The 21,071-nt window shown below is 35.5% G+C and overlaps 1 protein-coding gene across 3 annotated transcripts in view; it reads right to left on the minus strand.

Moving 5' to 3' along the window:
- Positions 1-21,071, minus strand: part of LOC133526386 (ankyrin repeat domain-containing protein 6) — a 261,125-nt gene that overhangs the window by 7,348 nt on the left and 232,706 nt on the right. The gene's annotated exons all lie outside the window — the stretch shown is intronic.

Consider the following 21,071-nt stretch of genomic DNA (forward strand, 5'->3'; position numbering starts at 1 on the left):
AGCCGAGCCCGACGGCTGCGTTTAGCTACTGCATTGATTTTTATATAATAATAAGTTGCATTCGCAACATACTCGTATTCGTATTTTTTTTATCTTATTATGATTCGGCCAATGACTTGACGGAGAAAAAATCTTCGACGTTGTAGCAAGCTGGTTGCACTAATATCGTCTTTAATTTCGTAAGAAACAACCTATCATTCGGTGTTTGTTTCATATCATCGTTTAATGAGTTATATAGTTTTATCCCGAGCACGTCAAGGGTTTGGGCACACATGGGCTCGGGATAAGGTGAGGTGCTATAACTTTGAAAGCGGCACTCCGATATTTTGATAATAGATAATTCGTACTAAACCAGAAATACTTCAAACTTTGGCATCCTTAAGCTAGGTACTGCAACGCTTACGATGGCATTTTGCTTATTTATGTTAATTTTTTGGCAAAAATTTCATTATTGTTACAAGATTTTATCGCTGACTGTACTTTTCTTTCCACAGGCAATTAATACTCATCGAGACAATTCCAAAAACCCCAAACACATTAGGTTGCGTTGTTTTATCTCAAGTTCCTATGGTCACTTCCTGTCTTCATCATCAGATCAGCTCGATGGTACCACAATATTGCATTGTCACCCGGCTTACATATGTATGCAAATTTTCAGCTTCATCGGAAACTGGGAAGTCGGTCAAATGTAACTTGCAAGATTGAACCCGTACATAGTTACATATACATACATAGGTGCATAAAAGCTTGTAAAATGTTTCTATTTTAGTAGATTTGCAATTTTCGAAGTTACCCCAATCCACCTTACCATGTGGCTGGCTACAACATGGAGGCCGTTATCGATTTTAGTTGCAAAAATGTAAAATTGATAGATTTAGTCGATGAAATTGTACACCATTTGTTAACTATTAGAAAAACCAAGTACTGATTTCGATGACACGTCTTGTTATCTTTCATTTTAATACCTAAATATTATTTTGGAAACTGACTCTATTAGTAATGATTTTTTTTTGATGGACGTTTAGGTAAACGCGCGTAAAGCACTGATTTTGTCGATCTTATTTGTAAATTTCGTAAAGTTTGGACTGTTAAAAATTGTATTTTTTTATTACACATATCCTGTTCATCAACTTTAATAAACTATATTTTTGTTATTATAAATTTGAAGAGGTGTAAATGAAAGTTAGACGAAATCAACTTTCTCTAGAAATTACTTCGAAACAAGTGACAATTTCTTTGAAAATCGACTTAATCTCAACGTAATTTTGATACTTGAACAATCTACAAGATTTGCTGAAACTGTTCTTTTTCATCATTTTGTATAATTTACCAGCATAATTTTTTGATAAATTTTTAAAAACTGTCCCTTCTCGTCACATAATACCGGGGACGCACGCTTGCGACCTCATCATTAAAAGGAAAGATGAGAAGACGTGCTAATAGAAACCAATACTTGTTATTTAGATATTAAGTAAAATAACCGGCCAAGAGCATGTCGGGCCACGCTCAGTGTAGGGTTCCGTAGTTACTCTTCCGTCACAATAAGCTATTTAAACTGGAGCTTAAAGTATAGTAAATTGTTAACCTTTCACCCGAGTTAAACAAATAGGCAAATTTGCATAATCAGTACCTAATTAAAGTAAGTCTTTTTACTATGAAGGGAAAACTTTTTGCGATAACTCAAAAACAGCTAAACTGATCATGTCTGCTATAGTTTTCATTTAATGTCTTTCTTAAGCTCTACTTCCACGATTTTTTTCATATTTTTTGGACCTATGGTTCAAAAGTTAGAGGGGGGGGGGGGACACATTTTTTTTTTCTTTCGGAGCGATTATCTCCGAATATATTCACTTTATCAAAAAATGTTTCTTGAAAACCCCTATTAGTTTTGAAAGACCTTTCCAACGATACTCCACACTCCAGGGTTGAAGCGAAAAAAATATTTCACCCCCACTTTACGTGTAGGGGAGGTACCCTAAAAAAAATTAAATTTTTAGATTTTATTGTACGACGTTGTCGGCTTTATTGATTTATATATTCATGCCAAATTTCAGCTTTCTAGCACTAACGACCACGGAGCAAAGCCTTGGACAGACAGACAGACAGACAGACAGACAGACAGAAAGACAGACGGACATGGCGAAACTATAAGGGTTCCGTTTTATGCCATTTGGCTACGGAACCCTAAAAAAGGTGTACAAGTTCAACGACTAAATCTATCAATTTTACATTTTTGCTCTAAAACCGTTACCGGGCTCTTAAATACGTTCTGACTTCTATTTAGATCTTCTTCATTAAAATTACATACGAGTATAATTATATCGGCTATATAGTTGAAATTACGTGAAATAAAGTTTGTATGGTACTTAGGTTCCTAAGTTTAAAGTTTATAACTCCATCCAGAGACATATAAAGAATAGAGTTTGGAGTTTTCTATAAAAATATTGTTGTATGTGAAACATGATGGTTTGATACATTCGAAGTGTCACAGGTAAGGTTGGCGCAACACACATTTATATTTTGCCAAATATTCGTGTGGCAATTATTTCCATAACCTTTTGAACGCTTTGTCATAAACAAAAATGTCACTGACACGCCTGACGACTGACTTTTACTTGAAAGTGTAAAGGTTACTTTAACAGCGTCCCGTCCACCATAACATCTATAATTGTCCTTGGCGCTGTGCGCACGACTAGTCATGACGACTTTGGTGTGTAGGTGTTCTTGGCGCTCAAAAGGCCAATACCTATTGCAAGTATTTTTGGGCAAATCGCCAATCATGTTGCAGACATAGGTAAATATATATACAGATAGTTTATTGAAAAAACCATGTAATTGTTACTTCTTACATTAGGTAATATAAGACAATACATCACTAAATTAAATTATCAATAGTTATTACAGATAGCGTAGCGAAATTAAGCGGAGGAAAAAGAGGACCAAATTTCGGATTTAACATATCCATACATTCGGATTTAGCAGCTTTGAATAGACTAGAGTCTGTCCGGAAAGGAAGAGTCGTGGAATGTATGGGTCCCAACGCATTCCACGACTCTTCTCATTCCGAACAGACTCTGTCTGTCTATATTGTTGACTAGTCTTTGCTAAGTAACTAACAGCTATTTATAAGATAATTACTCTGGGAACTTCTCATTCTCATACAAGAGGCGATGGACTAGAAAACTAGTTATTCCATGCCCATTCCCATTAAAACGTAATCGAGTCAGTAAAAAGTTAACGGCATAGTAACGACTGATCCATTATATACCTTAAGTCAATGCAATAAGCATTATGAATGGTTAGTAATTGTTATTATGGCCGAGGTTCATGCATAAAATTCTTAATAAACGTGGGTAATAGTAATGTGAACATGGCTGACAAACTAGATTAAAAAACAGTATGAGTATTATATATGCAAAAAGTTGATGATGATTTTCTTTTCTAATAGCTGGTAAACTATATAGATATTGAATGTGATATGCAATGGGAGTTTTTAGCCGAGCCCTTGCTCAGATTTGAGAATTTTAGGTAAATATCTCTGTCGCGCTGACGACGCGGCTTCTAAAATTAGTGCGATAAGGACAACTGGAAGGATAAGAAAAACCCTGCGTAAAAATCTCAGAAATCGAGGTTTCGTTCTCGACATTTTCCTCCTCTAAAACTTAACCAATTGTAATGAAATTTCGGAAACGGAATGAGAAAGAAATGATCTGTGTCAGACTGTTTTAATTTTTGCGATTATTGTTGCCGATTTTGTATGTTAGGCGTCTGTTTACGGCGCATTTTATTGGCCGTTTTTGCCGCTATTTGAAGTGACTAGATCTTATAAAAAACAGAATATCAAAGAAAGCAAAACGTACAGTCACACTAATATTGAACTTATATAAAATAAAAAACTGGTCAAGGGCGAGTTCGTTTACCTCGCGCACCGAGGGTTCCGTACAAACTTTGAATTTTCACATGTATATTGATTTAAACCAAGACGATTTTCGTTAATAGTTTTAAAACGAATACGGGACTTAATCGCGTAAATTTACGTTTATTATATGGCCTGACGTTTCGAACGTGACGTTACGCTCGTGGTCACAGGCAGACTGGCGAGGAATTGTATCAACATCTTGCTGCGCGGGTTTTGCGAACTACCCGCACTTGATCTTGATTATTCACTTGTACGCTAGGGTTGTCACTTTGCCTACACACAACACTCACGACGTCCGATGGTATGTGTTGGAAAGTTTTTTCACCCTTGCATTTGCTAATCACCGGATTCCACGAAGACGAAATTCCCTGTCCCTCATTGTGATTGAAATTTCTGTGTTTTCTTATTTCAATTGCTTCACGTACTTTCCTGCAAAGACGTTCCGTTTTCACATGCAACTCACGAAAGACTTATTTGACCAGAAGTATACTAAGAATAATTGTGTTCAGCGCCATCTATGGGAAAATTGGCTAACTAATCTGCGCAACCTGTATGTATGTTGGTTTTTCAGGGATAAACCTTTATGATGTGAACCGATTTCAAGAATTATTGTTTTATTTGAAAGAAAGTTTAGTGTAATCTCATAGGAATTTCAAGAACTAATAAACACCCGCAAACGGGATTAAATGCAATTAATTAGTTAATTATAACGAGCTGATCTGATGATGAAGACAAGAGGTGGACATAGGAACTCTGTGATAAAACAACGCTTGTGTTTGGGGTTCTTAGAGGCTCTATGAGTATTAGTTGCCTAGCTGTGGAAAAAAAGTACAGTCAGCGATAAAACCTTGCACCAAAAATGAAATTTTCCCCAAAAACTTATTTGGAATTTCATGGCCTGGCCATTTAAACCACATCTCACAAAACAAAACTAGAGACACGTAAAACCTATGCTGGCGCCATCTATAAAACCGTTGACAGTTACGAATCCCATTTATATAATATCAAAGAGTACCTACAAAAAACATTAAATACAGACATCCCGCACTAGTACTAGTAAAATACCATTTTCACATTATAAAGACTGCCATTGAAAAGATTTGTAGTCGCCATAATTGGCTATTAAATCGGTCAATTCAACAGACTTGCATTTACCAAATACATCAATGACTTCATTTGAAATAAACATATTCAGATTAAACTTGAATCTTATTCCATCCCGATAAGGTTTAAAATACGTTAGTAACTGGTAGCGGTAAAGTACGTTACGTTTTCTAGTATAATTTAATATCATGCGCATGTCATGTCCTATAAGGCAGGATTAAGATGGTATATTTAGAGTAATGGGGTGATAAATAAAGTTCTTATCTATGGTTTCGTTTCGCTGTTTATGACTGTATTATAAATAAAGATATATACGTAAGAAAGCGTATTTAAAGTCGTTTTGAAATAAACTTTTACTATGTGAAGGCTTGAATTATACAATGTGTTTTTGATATAACAGCAAACGTAAAACGATTCTGAAAGTATTTTTTATTTAGTCTCAACTACTAGAGCATAATTCATTTTTGATTTTTACCAGCGGCAATGTATTTCGTAGAATTTGTTTGTACATCATAGTCATTATTCTGAGCATCACATGCACTTCTGACAGCAGTAATGTCGCATCATTAAGTGCGACGTTTTGAGTTAAAACAAAGTAGTGATACATTGCTTGCTGAATTATTTTATATGGAAAAATAAAAGCCGTCTGTTTTATTATAAAACCTATGAAAGTATGTTCATTAAAGTGTATACTGCCCTATGGTTATGCGGTCGTATCAAAAATACATGCTGTATGTCTGTAAAGTTTTATATGTAGAAAGTTAACGTTTGTTAGTTGTATACCTAGAAATCAAAAAATCCTTGTAGCTTTTCACCTATTCGCGTTTCGCCGCGATCTCATAATATCTGAACAGATTCCTAGCTGAGCAATTTTGCAAATCTCGAATTTTTGAAGCTATGTTTCTGTAGTGCTGCGGTGGACAATGTATATCATATATTTTTTTTAGTTTTTTCATTCTGTTATTTTAGAAGTTACGGGGGGGGGGGGGGGGACACACATTTTACCACTTTGGAAGTGTGTCTCGCGCAACTATTAATTATTATATCAGTAATTTACCTATTCCTTACGGAAGGTAGAGGCAAGGAACAGAAACTCCTTAGGCAGAATTGTTGCAAAAGTGTCCAGCTGTCAGCTATAAATAATAGTTCCAAATCTCTCCAGAGTAGCGCTAGAATACGAGTAGGTAAGGTAAGAACCTAGGCGTTATTTACGGAGTGAAGTGCGCTGTCTATGATTAATTTTTTTTCTCATCTTCATCTCATCTCTATTGTTATGGTCGGCAACGCGCATGTAGCTCCTTCGGAGTTGCAGGCGTACATACGCTACGGAGACTGCTTACCATCAGGCGGGCCGTATGCTTGTTTGCCACCCGCGTAGTATTAAAAAAACATACGTTTGAAAGTCAGACAGAGTTACATATTTATGTCCACCAGTGACCACAATTTGTTTTGCACAACGACGCGTTTAATATGCAGAAATGCCGAAGTAATTTTACGACTTTTATGAGTAAAAAAAATGCGTTGCCCGGTAGCTTTTGAAATTAATATTTATACGCCATTAATAGGGAAAGTGGTTAAGATCCGTTTGAAACTAGATACTGTTTATGGGTATACTTTTTAATTTTATAATTGCATTAAAGGGCGAATAGAAACGGGTTTTATTTTAGACGTTTGACAATATTTTCTTTTAAAATATGGGTTCCATCAAATCTATGATGATTTTGCCAATGTCAAGTTATGTTGTAAGTTTTAAGTGTGCTCGTAGAGCATGACGTTGTTCGGTAGTTGCTTTTAGTAAAGAGATAGCTGGACTTTACTAAAAGCCACGATGGATTGCCGGGTGTTGATTAAAATATGGTTAAACGCGTTTCAAGATTAGTTTTTCATTAGCTGCATAGTTCACTGCATAATAAGCTATCAATATCACACTTTAAACTACATGAATGAGCAAAACACAAAAAAATATTCTAGAGACGTTTTCGCCATCTTGAATCTCAACGACAACCCCTAACAAGGTCTTACATTCGTACGTGGTACGTCTTGAAACGTCGTTTTACAGGTTTACAGATTCCAGATAACTTTTCCAGATTCTGTAAACTTTTTGCAACTTGCACATGTGTAGGTATTTATGGACGTATACGTATACGTAGGTAAACCAATACAGTCAACCAATTAGAATCCTAGGCCACTATAGAACCTTGTCGCTTTAACTACTCTATACATGACATGCATCACTCAATAAGCACTGTCGTAGAAGTCATTATGACATGGTTCTATAGTGGCCTAGGAATCAAATTGGTTGACCGTACATATAAGTAGGTATACCACAACGCGCTTACAACTTAATATGATTTAGAGTATTTGAAATAGAGGTGGATTGGAAAATACAAAATAAAAAGGTAAGATTCAGTTACTGGAAACCGTTTTCTCTCGAAATGGAATTTCATATAAAAATTACCGTTATTTCGTTAGATTCGAAAAAATATTTTTCTCTCTGAGTTCGCTGTGATAATGTCTCGGCGAAGTAGGCATTTTTTATTTTGACATTTTTGAAGTTACTAGTTTTATTGTAGGTAACAACATTTGTGTCTTACATATTTATATGACAGCTTCGGTCTTCCATCACCGACGCAACGGTTATTAAATTTTAATAACTTTTATTCCCCAGTCACAATATACGTTGATTGGCCACTGGACTACTTTTTTAATTGAAACTGTCATAAAAAGGCTGTAAAAATGTCATCGGATCAGTCCGTCATGTTAAATTACAGGTTACTTAAATTGTATGGAGATTGGAAGGTGGAGTGCATAAAATGCAACTATTGCATGTTCTTCGTATAAAATCCAAATTCTTTTTTTTTCTGTTAGTAGACCTTAAGGGCTTTTAGGGCTTTTCATAAGTCAACACAAAATTTACAGTGACACAAAATTGTTTATTCCAAATTCAAATTCCTAATTATTCATCTGTATACATTACATAGCAAGATTTATAAATATAACAGCCAATACCAGGGTAAACATTACGTTATAATTTATAATAATGTAAACAGGGATGTATAGTCTCTAGGGTTAATAATACATTAAATTTGGAGATGTAAAAGATCCCCAACGTCAGAGAAAATATAAATAGGTACCTACTAATAAGATTTAGAGATGTAAAGGCTCTCCATCTGGAGGAGGCCGCGCCGGACCGTGAAAAATGGAAATCCCTTCTGAAAGCCTGATGAGGAATAACAGGATACCATCATCATCACCATCAAAAACTCTCCAAGCTCTCTACATGCTGGATTTATTATTTTACTTGATCAGTTATGAGTTGAGTGTTGGAAGCGCTGGTGGCCTAGCGGTAAGAGCGTGCGACTTGCAATCCGGAGGTCGCGGGTTCAAACCCCGGCTCGTACCAATGAGTTTTTCGGAACTTATGTACGAAATATCATTTGATATTTACCAGTCGCTTTTCGGTGAAGGAAAACATCGTGAGGAAACCGGACTAATCCCAACAAGGCCTAGTTTATCCTCTGGGTTGGAAGGTCTGATGGCAGTCGCTTTCGTAAAAACTAGTGCCTACGCCAAATCTTGGGATTAGTTGTCAAGCGGACCCCAGGCTCCCATGAGCCGTGGCAAATGCCGGGACAACGCGAGGAAGAAGAGAGTTATGAGTTGAGTGTTAAGTTAAAGCGAGGACGGTATATTTAAATTGAAACCAGAGTGACGTGAAGAATTCCATAAAAGTTTCTAAAGTAAAATCCAATTTGACAAATTGTAGAGTAGCGCGCCTTGTAGTGTGTTTTAGTTTCATTAGTTTGTATTTATTTGCGATTTTGAAATTATCCCATTCTCAAAACTGTCCCAGTTCACCTTGTGTGTGAAAAGATAGTAGAATAAATACAGAATGGCGGAGAATATTGACCTATTCTCTTGTTCTCTGAATGATTGTCAGCATTGTACATATGGATGGAATGATATACTATAAGATTGTAATCTTATAAATAGTTACACTATTGTCTTGGATTAAGTTTGAGAAATAAATAAAACAAAAAATAATATATAAAACACAGATCCCCATCATAAAACGATAGGAAACAATGTCATTGTCCTCAACAAACAGTAAGTACCAGTTATTTATAAACAAACTATGACAAGCGCGGCATCGTTAAAGGATGACATTTGAGTCATTTCGAGTTTTTGCCGCCATATTTAATTAACACGGAAAAAATGGCGCGAAAACGGAGCCATCTTGAATATCTTGAAGCCGACTACTCATTGCGTGGTTTGTAATTGCGATGCGTCGCTACGTCATTTTCGTTTGTTACAGATGTGGAAAAGTTCTCGAAAACTTTAGGAAAATTTCAGAGAAAACTGAGGAAACTTTAAATGCAAAATTACTTCATACATTTCGCTTCGGCATTGTGATGTTCGAATAAATGGGCAGATGCACTAGCAACACCAGCCAACTGTCATTGCGCCGTGGAGCGGTGCACTATGGCTGCGATAATCATCTGTTTTATTTAATTGATATCCCAAGAGTTCATAGATTGATGAATTAAAAATGTGAACACCACAGGCATAATTATAATTATGTCAAAGTTAATCAAAGGCTCCATCCATTCATTCTATCCATTCCATCCATCCATTCATTCCATCCATTCATTCTAGCCATTCCATCCATCCATTCATTCCATCCATTTTCCATCCATTGGATGGTTAGTAAAAGTTTTTCAAAATTTTCACCTACATATTCGCCCCTCAGAAACAATTGTACCTTAATGAATAATAATAATGGACACTAAAATATTTCAATTTCAATGAAATTACTAAAACAAAGTATTATCCAGGCACAGTCGTAATAAAAGTTAACAACATAAATAATACAGCTTTATGCGTTCAGAACGAGATAATTAAAGAGCTATTTAGCATTTACATTGAGCACAAAGCTCATTCTCATTGTATAATAAACTTGTTCTTGCAATACGCAGTGAAATGATTTAGAAAGATAGCATCAGATGGTGAAGTCCTATTATTTTCGAGTTATTAACATGTTATGGATTTATGAAAGCTTATAATACTTTTGAAAATCGAGATTACTGGGTGCCCTGTGTCTATTAATATTATGCATTACATTATATATTATTAGTATGCCTAGTAAAATTGCAATGTTAACTTATAAGCATGGGTACATATTATATTACGAAGAATAAAGATGTAAAATTAATCTGAGGAAATACCCAATCCAGTGAGGACCCTTACCAGATTAGTTTTTGTTGAAGTGACTTTAAAAAAGGAGGAGGTACAGTCAACTGCAAAAATATGTATCGAAAGAATCGTATCATAAATATGGTACTACGCTCTTATTACACTGGAATAAGATGCTATGGGACATATTTTTGAGTAAGATGTGTACACCCATATTTTTACACTTGACTGTACCTTTTTTTTATTCGAAAAAAGTTCATTAAAGCTACATCACACTTGGTCCATTTATTATCAGTATACCTCGAGGGTTTTTGGTGCAGAAATATTTTAAAATATCCAAAGAATAAGTAAAGTGCCAATTACATCCACACTTTATCAGACCCGATTTCAGGCCCGCGCAAGAGTATTTTTCCGTTTCACCAGATATCAGCACATCGTTTACAATATATGTAAAAAATGGTTCATATGCAAAAATATCAAATATTAAACATTTTAGGCAATTAGTCGTTAACAATATTTGGAATGTAAAGTATTTTTTACGTTTAATATTGTTAACGATGTGCTGATATTCCGTGAAACGGAATACGATTATCAGGCCCGAAATCGGGACTGATTTCTGACCCGATATCGGGAAGTGTGGATGTAATTGGCGCTTAAAAACTGTAATAAAAGAAACTATTTTAACCTTTCCAAGCACATTTGGAGCTTACTACTTATTTCATATTTTTAATTTATAGTTTGGTAACTTATGAATTATTTAAAGGTTAAGATCTCATAAAGAGGTCACTTTTCAATTAGGTAAAGTGGAACTGTTGATGACGACCATAAAATGATCAATGGGGGTCTAAATTTATGAGCCGCTATACGATAAATGATTTTTACGCCATTTTGAACTGTTATTTTAAGACGTTTTTAAATGATTATATTTAAGTTCATTACGGCCACCCTTTGATCGCCTCCCGCCAGTAAGAGCCAGGCCACACTGGTGCGTTGCGTTGCGTCGTCGCAACGCATTTAATGTGGCATGTCACAAAAAATGTATGTCAAACGACGCAGCGTCGACGCTGCGAAGATACCTGTGACCAAAAAACGCGACGCACCAGTGTGGTCTCACACTAACAAATCACCGGCGTACATTTTACCTGTCTAATCCTATTGCATAAGTTTGAAACAAACGAATATTTCACGGTATCGGTTTAATATACCACCAAACCAATATTCATTCTATGGTTTGATTTATTCAAATCGTTTTGTATAAAACAGAATATCCACGGCCATAATGGTCGGTATCGAGCGCTGAAATATGGACACTACTCGCAATAGCAATAAATCGATACTTTATCGATATTTCCACATCACTAAGGACAAGGGCAATGAAGGTACAATGCGTTTTGATGTGACTGTGAGGGGCGTATTTAGATAATATATTATAATAAAATAAATAAATAAATATTATAGGACATTATTACACAAATTGACTAAGTCCCACAGTAAGCTCAATAAGGCTTGTGTTGAGGGTACTTAGACAACGATATATATAATATATAAATATTTATAAATACATAGAAAACACCATCCAGCAGCTACCATCAGGCAGGCCGCATGCTTGTTTGCCACCGACGTAGTATAAAAAAAAACCCATGACTCAGGAACAAATATCCATGCTCATCACACGAATAAATGCCCTTACCATGATTTGAACCCGGGACCATCAGCTTCGTAGGCAGGGTCACTACTCACTAGGCCAGACCGGTCGTCAACAATAATAAACAAATAATTAAATAAAAATAAAAATGTTTATTGAGTTAGCACAAACAAACGTGATTTGAACTGGCCCGGTGCCTCTTTTTAAGCGTACATGACAATTGTGTAAAGAGACCCGCAGGTGTTACCAGATTTTTTACATTTAGGTACAACAGCTATGGCTATTATAGAATAGGATAATAATTTAAATCCATCTTGTAGCATGGTGGGTGAGACAAATATTAATACAAATTAGAGGTTCCTATATATATTAAATATTATAAAGCCTACTTGGTTTGTGATTTATTATTTTTTGTATTTTTTAGTGTACACTGACTTTACATATAAACTTATCATTATCAAATACAGCATTTGTTAATGATATCTTCAGAAGGCACTATACAGTTACCTAGTTTAAGTAAAAACACGAATAAACTTTCTCCGCAACACGACACATTCTCAATTTAATTACTTCTTCAAGTTTTGTAATTAATTAAAATTTATCTCGACATAAACGCCAAAAACCGTGTAGCGTTTAAAACACTTACGATTTTAACAAATTACTGACCGATAGCAAACTCCATAAAAGCATAAAACGCCAATTAAAAGTGTCAAAATAAACCATAAAAATTTTGATACCAAGTTACTGATCACATTGATTTCATTGGGATTTCTTATTACCTTTGCCATAATGCTGAAAATCGCTTGGTTTTTATTTTCCGGCAAGTACAAAGTTTAGTGAAAGACAAATTGAAGACGTGCTTAATTATCGGACCACGAGTGAGGTCACTGAGGTCTTGATTAGAAAAAAGTAGGTTCTGGTGTAAAAACACACTTACGACCCGATTCGAAGAATGATTAAGACACGCTTAAGATCTTTAAAAGATCGATAACTAAACGACGTGTCAAAATTGACGTTTATTTCGATTCCGCTGTTATCCTAGTAAGATCTATCTAGGTACTATAATTTCTAACGTCAAAGTGACATAGGTTGCCCGAATCGAGCTGCTTCTGTCAGTTATACGACATACAAACGATATCTAAATGAGAACTTATCTAAACCAGAACTTATCGCTATCGTATTTTATTCTTCGAATTGGGCGTTAATCATTACATTTTTTAAGTTATGATCATGCCCCGGGGTTTGGGGGCTGGAATTGGAGTTACACTAGCCAAAAAATAGGTAAAAAATATGGGTCTAGGGGACCCTAGCGACATCTCTTCTTCTTACTCGTATTGTCCCGGCATTATGCCACGGCTCATGGGAGCCTGGGGTCCGCCCTTGGTAACTGATCCCGAGAATTGGCGTAGGTGCTAGTTTTTACGAAAGCGACTGCCATCTGACCTTCCAACCCAGAGGGTAAACTAGGCCTTATTGGGATTAGTCCGGTTTCCTCACGTTGTTTCCCTTCACCGAGAAGCGACTGGTAAATATCAAATGATATTTCGTACATAAGTTCCGAAAAACTCATTGGTGCGAGCCGGGGTTTAAACCCGCGACCTCCGATTTGGAAGCTACATAGCTAGCGACATCTACCGTAAGAATATTACACTTCTTAGACGGCTACTGGAGTTCCAAGTCATATTGGAAATTCACCAGTAAGGATTTATTCTAACTTTTGTTCTTAAATCTGTGTATGACCCATTTTCCTTATCATGGCCGCTCCAAACGTCACCGATAATCGCATGCGTTTGCGATACATTGCGGGCCGCAATTTGCGGCATTTCATCGATCGATTGAGTTTGTTGTTCTACTTAGCCAGCAAATCCAGCAATCATCTAAAATCGCATGTCATTTGTAGCAAGGTCTGTAGAAGTCTTAAGTAGAAGGTAGGTATTTTTAAGAACAACTATGACGAAGTCTGCACTGCTAATTATGTCTGTCTCAGCAATCTGGTTAAATTAGCCAGCTAATTAAGTCGTCTAGGCTATTCATTAAGCACCACCTTCCAATTTGATGCCTAGGCTGATGGTTAATAAACTAGAAATCACTCATCGTTTAAATACTTGGCGTATTCAAAGTTAGCCTTTTGAAAACGACTGGTTATTTAAATGTAACCTAAAAAACTTAGAAGAAATGGAATAACAGAAAATAAATAAAATAACCTTACATAACCTAACCGAACATCATAAATTCATCAATGTTTAATTTAACTAAATATCTACACGACGTTGGGCAATCTGGTTAAACGTTGCGTCCAAAGACTTGGCTGATTGTTCTTCAGCCATTTAATTAGATGCCGGCGTTTATTGAACTGGCTAGGCATCTTATTAGATGGCTAATTTTACCAGTTTACTGCGACATATCTACAACTATATTACCATATATAAACATACCATGTAGCATGTAATATACAATTTCAAATTAAATCAAAATCGTTTAATGCGTAACATTTTTTTAATAACATTATACCTACATACACAAATATAGTTATTATTATTAACGATGCTTGCTCAAAGAGATCGTTAAACATCAACCGTTTCCTTAATACAAATATACCGTAACAACCGATATTAATAAAAAAAAACATAAAAGCGCACTGGCAATCAACAAGGCAAAAATTTAAAAAAAAAGCCATCAACAGAATGCTACGACCAATCCGATTTAGTTCACATGGTTATTAAAAGCTGCCAATGTATTTTAACTTCTAATGGCTTTGAAGTAAGGTGCTAATTCTAAATATCATCCGCCCTATAATCATACAATAATCCAAGCGAGTTAGTACGATAGACAAACATTCATACTATTAATTTGATATTACTTGCACTCATCTCGTGCACACTAATAAATAAGAACGAGATGCACTGCGAGGAATGTCAAATCGGATTGAGATTGTTAAAGTTCGAATGCGACGCCTGTAGCTGTAGTTTTAATCAGCTCCATGCAAAAATGAACTGTAAAGCTATACATTTTAAGTCGATTTTTAATTATGATGTTGTTATATCAGTCGTGTTTTTTATCGATTTCATCTAAAATGGATATGGAGTAGATCCACATTTTTTATTGAGATTCGTTCGATATACTAATTAAATGAAGTGAAACAGCAGACCAATTTAAAGAATAACTTCTATCGGGCTATCATTTTCACACATAAGGAACCGCATATAGGTATTCTAGTCCCTTTTTTAGGTTTTTTGTGTAATAAGTTTTTACCTATTTGTCGTTTTCGTATCCAATGCAGACTTGATGGTAGTATTTGCCTACGTGATAAAGACAGTTCCCAATCTTTCAATCGCGTGTCGTTTAACAGTAACACTTTTTTTATCACGTGGGTAAAGTTATCCATAATTATTCTCCTTCAGAAATTATAAGAGATATTTTTTCACCATGTACCACGATAAAATATGGGATCGCTTGAAAACTTTTTAAATTTTGAGTAGATCATGTAACTTGTGTAGATATTTAATTTAAGTTCTTTGAAGTTCACTAGCTATACCCAAATGGTATCGTCCTAGGTTATTTATTATAGTAGGTACTCGATAATATAATAATAAACACAAATTCATTGAAAAACAGCAGCCATATATATATATATATATATATATATATATATATATATATATATATATATATTTTTATACTACGTCGGTGGCAAACAAGCATACGGCCCGCCTGATGGTAAACAGTCTCCGTAGCCTATGTACGCCTGCAACTCCAGAGGAGTTACATGCGCGTTGCCGACCCTAACACCCCTCCCTAAGGTCTATACGAATACTGACTTTTTATAGACAAAAAAATGTCACCAGACAAGTAAAGTAGGTGTTAATAATACGATGACTTCCCTTATCTGGTTGTATCTCAACAATTCAACTAAGTTTGCTACTTTATGTATGTAAAATGAGAACCGGCACGTTATCTTGCTCATTAAAATAACTTTACAATATCTCTCTATTATGTTTGGACGGGTAAGTACTTTGGGATGGGATGTTTCTTGGGTTTCAAGCAGTTTTAAAAATGTGAACTCCATCTAAACTTTGAAATAAAGGGTAAACCCATTTCGTCAGTAGAAAAAGGTGCGATTTTTTTTCTATTACCAGACATAGAAGTTTTTGTGGCAAAAAACGAGTGCTTGAAAAAATGAAACATCGACAAATAATAACATCGATAAGTCACTCATAGATTAATAATTAAAATATGTAAATTCTATTTGCTGTAATTTACCGGAAAATTTCTAGAATACAAATCAATTACAAATCCGACCATAATTTCTTTATTACATATACATATTAAGTGTTTAAAAATAAAAACGTAAACTGTAGAATACAGTGTCATAAAATAAGAAAACTACCAATGGGTGTATCAAAGAAGATATCGAACGTGTTGTGTATTTCGCGGTAGCTATATATTTATACAATGTTAAAAATATCTATAACGCTAAGGTAGATAATAGACATGTCGATATTTGATATTGTCAATCACTTTATTTTGCCACAAAAACTTCTATGTCTGATTAGTGATTACCACCCTTTGCGGCTACATTTTTTAGTTTGCCGCTTTTTCTACAGACGGGAATCGCTTGCTTTATTACAGGCTCCCTGAAACAGTGACTTAAACCTGCTCGCGAGTGTCTAAAAATAGGAACGGGATATAAACCATAAAATTAGCATGAAAAATATATCTAGATAAAGCAGGCAATATAAATAGGTACACTAGCCACACTACTGGATCTCTAAAAAACCTATTTATCGTCTCGCAAAACCAGCTCGACTTATCAGAGTATCGCATCAAGATTATACAAATTAATTCACGTCGCAAATTGACAGACAACTTTTTTTTAAAGAACATCCCAATGATTTAATGGCCGTATCTGTAGAAGCTATAATCAGTGGACAACATCCATCATCTTAAATTATCTATGGTCGTTGACAGGGCGTTTTTCTGCCGTTAACTTTAAAAGTGGAGTAATTGTTTTATGTTGCACGCTATTATTATTTGGCGTTGTGAAAGTAGATTGTCTCACTTGTTTTAACAAGATATATGTAACGGGTTTTTTTTTTTTTTTTTAAGGTTTATTGTGTCATTTGAAGACACAGGGCCCTCGCTAGGGATACGGGCGACCCTGTGCCCGAGGTGACATTTATGAGAGGCTTTAGTGAATTATGCGATGCCGGGCCCGGCATCACCATCAGACGAAAAGCAATGGTGATGCTCAGTTTAGAGGCCCGGCGTTGTTTTTGTGGTTTAGCTATAAATGGACCCATGGTCCCCGTATTGACTACGGGCGGCCATGGGCCCAGGTTGAGATTTATGAAGTTAGTTGTTGCGATTTTGTTAGATTTTTAGTTGGTGAAAGTTATGTTTGTTATGATTAATGTGAAATTTAGTTTGGTTTGGTTGGTTGGAGTTTTTGGTTTGGTTTGGATGTTGGATAGTGAAATAGTTTAGTTTTTTTAAATTGGTAGAATTGGTTGTGGTTGGAGGGACCGCAGTAGAAGTAAATAATGCACTCAACGGACGCTGCTGCCCGTCCGTCGGTTATCCCTTAGTCGCCTTTTACGACACCCACGGGACGAGATGGGGTGGTGCTATTCTAAACGCCGGCACCACACGGCGAGTTGAAGATGTTGGGGTTTGATTTTTGATGGGGGTTTAAATTGGGGGTTTTAAGTTGTTTACGCGAATAGGGACCGCAGTAGGTGTTGGTAACACTATTCAACGGACGCTGCTGCCCATCCGTCGCTTATCCCTTAGTCGCCTTTTACGACACCCACGGGACGAGATGGGGTGGTGCTATTCTGACGCCGGCACCACACGGCGTATGTAACGCGTTAGTAACACTTCGACTAAAGTGAACTTAATTGCGAGCAATTATACTTAATATTATTCTTCTTAACGTGTCGAAATGCCAAATGTCTGGAGAAAATTAACGAAAGAACGCAAAAATACATCAGAAAATAAAGGTGTCTATTTGTGATCAGATAAAGTCAGTACATTTCGTACCCCAAACGCCACGACTTCATATCAACTCGTGGTTTTGGTCCGGTTTGTATACGTGCAATTTTTGAATCATATATATTTAATAACGTTCATTTTGTGTTAATTTGGTTTGATTTTTTGATGATTTACTGTTAGTATTTTCCTAGCGTTGGTAAGGTGAAAAGTTTTGTGTTTCACTCGGTGGCAAAATATTATATGGCCTTAAAACCCTCGTAACGCTCAAGACTCCAATTTTTGACGAAATACTCTCGTGATCCAATTTTGGAATCTTTCCCTTGCTCGGGTATCAGTATTATGTAAATTAGTGCGAGCGGTTAAACAGAGGCGATTAAGGGATAGTCACAATAGCCTTCTAAAATTCGTTGCGGAAAGGATGTGTAGCTGCATGTTATATACAAAAACAATGGGTAGACAGTCTCAAAGGGTGCGTGTCTTATGATGAATAGTGCATGCCGCCGAAAAATAATGTGATTTGTAGTATTTAATATTTAAAATATAATTTTATAATGTGGTTGCTAGTCTTAAGGTATTTATCTATGGGCCACTAGTTGCCTGAAATAAAGGTATAAATATAAATAAATAAATAAATATATCTAGTGAAAGGGGGCACAAGTCTTGTGCATATTATTTATATTTTTCCCTACTCCCCCTGATAAAAGACAGTTACCTAAAATTTGTACAAATAACTATTACAGTACATATGGTATTACTTTCCCGCACTCGTCCGGGAATAAGAACTTTCCGTGCATATGTCAAAACTTTAAAGAGCCATATGTACTGTAAAACGTACGATACACGTGCGAATAGGTGATTCGCAACTCGTGTTGATTTAAAAACACTCCCTTCAGTCGTGTTTTCATTTATCACCACTCGTTGCGATTTTCCTATTTTCTGCACTTGTATCGTAAACAACTATTTCAACCTACTTATCATTTAAAATGTGGCACCTGAATGTTAATGATAAATTTAATAATGAATTCTTAATACAAAATTAATTACAGCCAACATTCTTGCGCTGAAATATTGTCGTGTCATACAGTATGGCGTGTTACATTGTATGTTAATGGCAAATCGCCACGCCATGCATATTCCATGCATTCGTATGAAAATGCAGGCATTTAACATAGGTTCGTCATTCTTAAGGTCTCGGTAAAAAGAAGAATATATAAATACAAAACAAACACAAAATTCTTTATTACTATGAATATGCTGTTCCACCAAAGCACATCAGCCGTAAAAAAAAAGTTAAATTTTTGTTTATACTCGTAAATATTCCCCCGTGTGACGACAGGGGTTATTATGATTTGAACTTAAATAAGTCGATATCTATAAGTTTTGACAATGAAATAATACCACCGTTATGTACTTTTACAGTACATATAGTGCTACTTTACCGCACTAGTGCGAAAATTAGCATATTACGTTACTATGTCGAACATTTAAAGTGCCATATGTACTGTAAAACGTTATACGATACATGTGCGAATAGGTAATTCGCAACTCGTGTCGATTTAAAACACTCCCTTCGGTCGTGTTTTAATTTATCGCAACTCGTTTCGAATTTCCTCTTTTTCACACTTGTATCGTAATGTACTATTAAAACATTATATCGTAATTACAATCTTATGAACTGAATTAATATTTAATATTAATAAGAACTTTTGTTAGAGTGACTGAGTAATACATGATTTTACTTTATGCTCTAGAGCATAAAAATCTATTTTATGTCACTTACACGTGACTTAAAATGTCAATTGTACGAGCATGAGAAGTGAAAATGTACCTATTTTCTCTGTCATTTACCAAGTCGCTGCAGACTTAGCTCTGTCGGACTCAATATGATGTTTATTCAGTATTTGTATCGATATCGTACCTATTTAATGTTTGTAGGTATAAAACAAATACTAATATTTAGTCTAATGACACAAGACTGACAGGCCCGCTATGATCCGACATCTATCAGACTTCGTAATGTGAAAGACCTTTAATATATTCAAGCCATTTCTTTAGCAGGTGTGTAAGATTGATCGATGGATTATGATATCAAGAATTTGACGTGCAGTCCACTATTTTCATTTTAGAAGCTTGGAATTAAATCAATATTTATACATATACACATTATAAACAAGTCATTTATGACTGTATTAATTCAATAAAATGTATTTTAAAATATCTGGGTTAAGCGGGTTTTAACTTTTTTTCTATTTACTCGTCGACTTCAATGGTTGAAATAATAATAATAATATTCTTTATTGTGCACAACGAAAACATGATGAAAAACAGCAATTAACATAAAAAACTAAGCAACAACAGGCGGTCTTATCGCTAAAAAGCGATCTCTTCCAGACAACCTTCAGGTAGTAGAAATTACCGAAATATTAAATAAGACTTCGTATACCAAACTGTTATCGCATAGTTTTCATTATGGACTCCCATATCAATTATAATGAGAATGACTTTGCACTACGAGCTACGTTAGATAAAATGATAATTTTACTAATACATAACTATAGTATGTTTTTTTTTATACTACGTCGGTGGCAAACAAGCATACGGCCCGCCTGATGGTAAGCAGTCTCCGCAGCCTATGTACGCCCGACACTCCAGAGGAGTTACATGCGCGCTGCCGACCCTCGTTGAGCTCTGGCAACCTTACTCACGGCAGGAACACAACACTATGAGTAGGGTCTAGTGTTATTTGGCTGCTGTTTTCTGTAATGTTTGATTTGTAATGTTAATTGCTTACTCGTTCAAAATATTTAGACCTATTATTTACCTCTAAACTACATATTACAGGTTTTTATTAAGAAATAATAAATTACATAAATGAATATTATATGACATTCTTACACAGATTAACTAAGCCCCAGGGCAAGCTCAAGAAGGCTTGTATTGTAAGTTCTTAGATAACGATATACCTATATAATATATAAATAATTAAATACATAGAAAACACCCACGACTCAGGAACAAATATTTGTGGTCATCACACAAATAAATGCCCTTACCGGGATTCGAACCCAGCACCATCGGCTTCAGACCAGGATACCCACTAGGCCAGACCGGTCATCATATTATAGAGTCGGCAATGCGACAACCCTTGAGTAACTGGACTTGCATGCATATGCTATAGTAGCCGCTTACCATTAGAGATATTGTATGACTTTTTACCTC

This window comes from Cydia pomonella, chromosome 16 (genome assembly GCF_033807575.1).
Source record: "Cydia pomonella isolate Wapato2018A chromosome 16, ilCydPomo1, whole genome shotgun sequence".
Lineage (NCBI taxonomy): Eukaryota > Metazoa > Arthropoda > Insecta > Lepidoptera > Tortricidae > Cydia > Cydia pomonella.